This window comes from Alligator sinensis, unplaced genomic scaffold (assembly GCF_000455745.1).
Source record: "Alligator sinensis unplaced genomic scaffold, ASM45574v1 scaffold2149_1, whole genome shotgun sequence".
Lineage (NCBI taxonomy): Eukaryota > Metazoa > Chordata > Crocodylia > Alligatoridae > Alligator > Alligator sinensis.
The window spans coordinates 110,458-116,188 of NW_005843444.1; positions in this window are offsets into that span (position 1 = coordinate 110,458).

A 5,731-nucleotide genomic window follows, 5' to 3' on the forward strand; every position below is an offset into this window, starting at 1 on the left:
CCTTTCTGCTTTGCTGCTCTGGCCTCCTCATACCAGCTGGTGCCCTTTACCAGCTCTTTCCTCAGGTCCTTTATGTCCTGCTTGCTTGCAGATGCCTGTTCTCCCAGCTGTGATGCAAGACCCCTCAACTCCTGCATAACTTCTTTTTTAAGTTGGAGGAGTGCAGTGTCACACTTCTGCTTCTCCAGGCCTAGCTCTTTGCTCAATTTCTGGTTCCCACTGATGAGCTCAGCGTTGACTTGCTGGAGCTCGGTGAACTGCTTCTCATGGCTGGCCCTTTCCACCTGCAAGCTGTCTGTCTGCCCTGAGTTTCAACTAACTCCCGGTAAGCTCTCGAAAGGGCTTCTTGGCAGGCTGTTTGCTCACCCTGTCTGTAGCAACACAGGTATGCCACAGGCATCAGTTCCTGCACTAGGGCTTGGGCACTAACAAGGTCTTCTTGTAACATAGACAAGAGCTGCTCATTCTCTATGTACTTTCCTTGCTAGTCCTATACCTCCTGCTGCATGCTGATCTCTGTTTTGCACCTCTGCTTCTTCAGGGCTGCTATCTTGGCCTGCTGCATTTTCCCCCTCTCCTGGGCTATCAGAGCCTTCATTCATTGGGGCAGAGACCATCCCCCCAGCCTGAGCAGCAACAGCGTCCACCCTATCTTGGACCGCTTGCAACTGCCTCCTGCTCTTGGCTCTTTTCTGCCTTGGCCACTATCATTTGCCTTATTTCCTTATTTGCTGCTGTTGTGGCTGCCAGTAGGCATCTCAATTCTTTACTTTTACTCTCCTTACTCCTGGTTAGCATCTGGTGCCTCAGGGAAGTTACCTCTGCTTCAGTTTGCTTGCGGCCTTCGTGCTCCACCTCCAGTTCTCATTGCAGGTGGTCTGCCTGTCCACCCACCTCATCTGTAAAAAGTTGTGTCTTTAATAGTTCACGCTCCAATGTATCTACATGATCAGCCTCCAACAATGGAGGCTCTTGCCACTCAGGGAGCTCCAACCCCTGGACAGACAGGCGCTCCGACAGTCTCTGCTGCACCACTATCCACGCTCGTTGGGCTTTTATACTCTGCAGCTGGAGTTTGCCAATCTCTTCTTTCACATGCTGGAACATCTGCACTATTTGCTTCAGTAAATCTTGGCTAGCCACAATCTGGATTCCAGCTGGTTAAGCTGCTAGGGAACTACCTCTCTGATCTGCTCCTCCCATTCCTGGGCCTGCTCAGTCACAGAAATCTGTTGCTTGATTAATGCCTGCACTAGCCACTCCATCTCTGCTTTCTATATCTCCCCCCAATCTCAGTGCTGGGTAAGAAGCATTATCTGTATTCTGTCTGGCCTTACTTGACCTACGTGTTCCTTCACTTTCTGGCATGGCCAGCTCTGCCAGCCAATGCACCAGTGTAACAAGGTCAGGGTCCCAGGGGTGGCCATGATGCCACCTGGTGGCTCCATAATCGTGCCCCATTCCACCCCTAGGGCACCTTCCCATCTAGCCTGCCTTGATGGTATTATAATAAATAAGCAAGGTGCCCATGGGCCTTTGGGTGGCCTCAGTCCACCTGGACCCTGCCAGCCTCTGCCTGTGCCCAGGCCCCTCGCCAGGCTTCACTGGTGCTTAGGACCCTCACTGGGTCTCACTCTGTAACTGTGCCACTGGAGGACACCTCAAGCCTTGAGGGCTAGTTGCGTGGCTCCAAAGCCTCCCCAACACCATGCCCCATGCCTCGCAGGTGTTACAATAACATTGTTCCCTTTGTTGGAGCTTTGGCCTCCGCAGCCTCTGCCCCTTTACTATAGCAAGGCCTTCTAGCCTGAGCTCAGTGTATCAGGCCCCTGGCCCCTGTCTCTCATTATGCCCCTCTCGGATGCCAGGCCCCTAGCCTATCTCTCATTCTGCCCCTCTTACATGCTGGGCCCCTTGCCCCTGTCTCTCACTCTGCCTCTCTTGGGCACCAAGTGCCTGGTTCCTGTCTTTCACTGCATAGTGCACCCCTTTTGGGTGCCAGGCCCCTAGCCCCTGTCTCCCTGCCACCTTGCACTCTGCCCACTTTGGGCTCAATACTGCTTGAGCCTTGAGCCTGCCCCTGGCCCCTGTAGCTGCTGTGCTCTGCCTAGCCTGTGGATCTCCCTGGCTGGGCTGCTTTTATCTTACAGTAACAGGGAGCCCCAAGCTCTCTGTTACAAGCATGTCTTAAGCAAATATTTGAAAGGCTGCCATAAGGAAAAGAGAGAACACCTGCCTACAGGGGGCAAGACACAAAGCAATGATTTTAAATTGTGGCAAAGAAGATTTATCTTAGATGTCAGGAAAACTTCCTTACTGTTATAACAGTCAGGTATTAGTGTAGGCTGCTCAGAGAAGTTGTGGAATGTCCTTTGCTGGAGGTTTTTAAGAGGAGGTTAGATAAGCATTGGGCAGAAATGATTTAGAAATAGCAATTCTGTGTTTGTGCAAGGGGTTGGACCAAATGATCCTTGAGGCCCCTTTCAACCCTATGAGCATTTTTACATGTGGTGTGGGATGTAGCACTGGGCGCTTTATTAGCGAGCCACATTAACTAAAAGTGCCCCCATGTTACCTGTATCAGTGTCCCTGTGCATCTCCGCACTGAAAAAATGTTGGCAGAGTGATTTGAACTAAAGCTCATCGAATATATTTTATTTTAAAGCGCTCTGCCACCATTTTTCCAGTGTGGAGATGCATGGCAACATTAATACATGTGATGTGGAAGGCTGCTGGAGCACATCAACTTCCGTGCTCCAACAGACTTGATTGAGTCTGCCCTGACGCACTGGATTTCCAGCCTGTTGGAGCAGGCTCTGCACACGTGTATAGGAGCGCTATAACACTATATCATTTTTTTTAATCTAGGTGAAATTTTTTAATACTTTTTTTTATCACTCAGGCGCACTCATGGTGCTCAGGAGAGGTTCGGGAAGACTGGAAAAGGGCCAATGTGGTGCCAATCTTTAAGAAGGGGAGCAGGGAGGATTTGGGAAACTACAGGTCAGTTGATTTGACCTTGATACTGGGCAACATTTTGGAAAAAATGATCAAGAAGTCCATTTGTGAGAGACTGGCAGAAGACAGGATGCTGAAGGATAGCCAACATGGTTTTGTTGAGGGTAGGTCGTGTCTGACCAACAACATCTCCTATGGTCAAGCAATGAACCACTTAGATGTGGGAGACACAGTTGATGTCATATACTTATTGGGGGATTGTGGGCTGGCAGAATCCACAGTCAGATGGGTTGGGAACTGACTAAGGGGTCGAACCCAGAGTGTTAGTGCACAGGTCTGTATCATCTTGGCAGGAGGTGGCCAGTGGTGTCCCACAGAGTTTGGTTCTGTGCTGTTCAACATCTTTATCAACAATTTAGATGAGGATGTGGAAAGCATACCGGTCATGTTTGTGGATGATACTAACTTATGGGGAAAAGCGGTCGTGCTATGGGATAGGATGCGGATCCAAGCAGACCTGGACAAGCTGGAAAGGTGGGTGGAGCAGAACTGGATGAAGTTAAATAAGGATAAATGCAAAGTGCTTCAACTAGGGAGAAATAACTGGAGACATGAATATAGGCTAGGAGGAGATGTCCTGGCTAGCGCAATGGCTGAAAGGGACCTCGGGGTTATGGTTGATCACAGGATGAACATGACGAGGGTGTAATCAACAGAGCTAATAGCATACTGGGATGCATTAGCCAATGCATCATGAGCAGGGCTAAGGAAGTGATACTTCCTCTCTACTCAGCATTAGTGAGACCCCAGCTGAAGTACTGTGTCCAGTTCTGGGTGCCGCACTTCAAAAAAGATGTGGAGAATCTTGAAAGGGTCTAGAGAAGGGACACAAGAATGATTAAGGGCCTAGAGGACAAACCTTATGAGGAATGATGAAGGGATCTGAGACTGTTCAGCCTGGGGAAGAGAAGACTGAGGAGGGACTTGGTGGCCATCTGTAAGTATGTAAGGGGTGATTATTGGGATCTGGGGAAAAAAAACTGTTCATTACGGTGTCCAAGGAAAGGACAAGGAGCACTGGCCATAAACCGTTAGAGGATGGTGTCAGGTTGGATGTAAGGAAGAACTTATTTATGGTAAGGGTGACCAGAATCTGGAATAGATTTCCCAGGGAGGCGGTGCAGTCCCCAGCCTTGGATGTCTTCAAGGGGAGACTAGACAGACACCTTGCTGGGATCATTTGATCTCAGCAGTATTCCTGCCAAGAGCAGGGGGTTTGGACTTGATCTTTTGAGGTCCCTTTCAGCCCTAAATTTCTGTGATCCTGATGCATGCTTTATGTCTGTTGATCTATACTAATTTAGGGGGATAGGCCAAGTAAAAATAGGAATGAGAATAAAATAGTATAAAAAGAGGTCATATTTTGTGACAGGGCTTTTGACTTGAAGGCCTCTTGGTATGTTATTGAATTTCATTTTTATCTGTTGACTTTCTGAATTATCTAACAAGACATGGAAGACTGTGCAGTTAAGTGCGGTATTCTTCTTTAGTTTTGCTATAACCATATACACATTCTAATTTGGCATGAGAAGTTATCTAATTAGGAATCCTGAGATTTTTGTTTTGTTTTTAGCATTGATGTTTTAAGTCATTAAGAATCCAAAAACGAAAAGTTTCATCTGAGCAAATTCTATCCAAGCCCAATAAGATAGCAGCAATGTAAATATTCAGTTCAAAGCAAAGGGAAAAAATAATTGAACTGGCTACAAAATAAGCCCACAAGGCCAATTCTTGTTCATCCCCAGTGGCTGCTCTCAAACATGCCAGGGCTCATCTACACATGCATTAGTACGCGTTAGTTAATGCACATTAAATCTAGTACCCCCAAGCACTTTTACACATGCTCCAGGGGCTGGGGGGTGGTGCTTTAATCAAAGCAGCTCTGAGAGCCACTCTAATTAAAGAACTACAGTGTCTTGTGTATCAGCAACCCCACGCTTCAAAATGGTGGAGGGGTGGGGCGGGGGGGAAGGAGGGCTTGAATTAAAGCTTGTTCAAGCATCCCCACCGCCATTGTGAAGCGCAGGGACACTGATACATGAGATGCAGGAAGTTGTTGGAGCATGGTAATTACCACACTCCAGCAGACTCGATTAACTGAGTCTGCTCCAACACATTGTAATTACTGCACGTTGGAGCAGGCTCCATGCTCATTTACAGGTACCCTCTATTGTGAGGTAGTAGGAAAATGTGCATTAGCTTGTCTAAATGTGCATTAACTAAAGAGCATGGTTTTTAAGTGATGCTTAATGTGCATTAGACTATTTTAATGTGCAATAACTAAAAAGCACTTTTTAGTAACTCTTTAATGTGCATTAAAATAAGTTAAGGCGCATTAAAGTGTACATATAGATGCACCTCCAGAGACCAAATGCCTGAGAGTATCCTCAAAAGGATATTAAACGGCTTTAATAATGAAATTCCACGTTTAGAGCAGGCCCGCAGGCCTGAATAAGTGGGAAGTAGGCAAGACGTGTGGGGGCCCATCCTGGTTGGGGGACACTGCCACCACAGAGTAAACAAGCTTTCAGTGAGATAATAATACTCAGCCCTGATAGAAAATCTTTCATCCAGAGACACCTGAGCACTTCCCAATGGGCAGTCAGCAGTATTATATCCATTTGCTCAGAAGAAAGCAGGGGCACAGGGACAGTAATGGACTTCCCCAGGGTCACACAATGACTCTGCTGGGCAGGAACACAGCATGCCACCG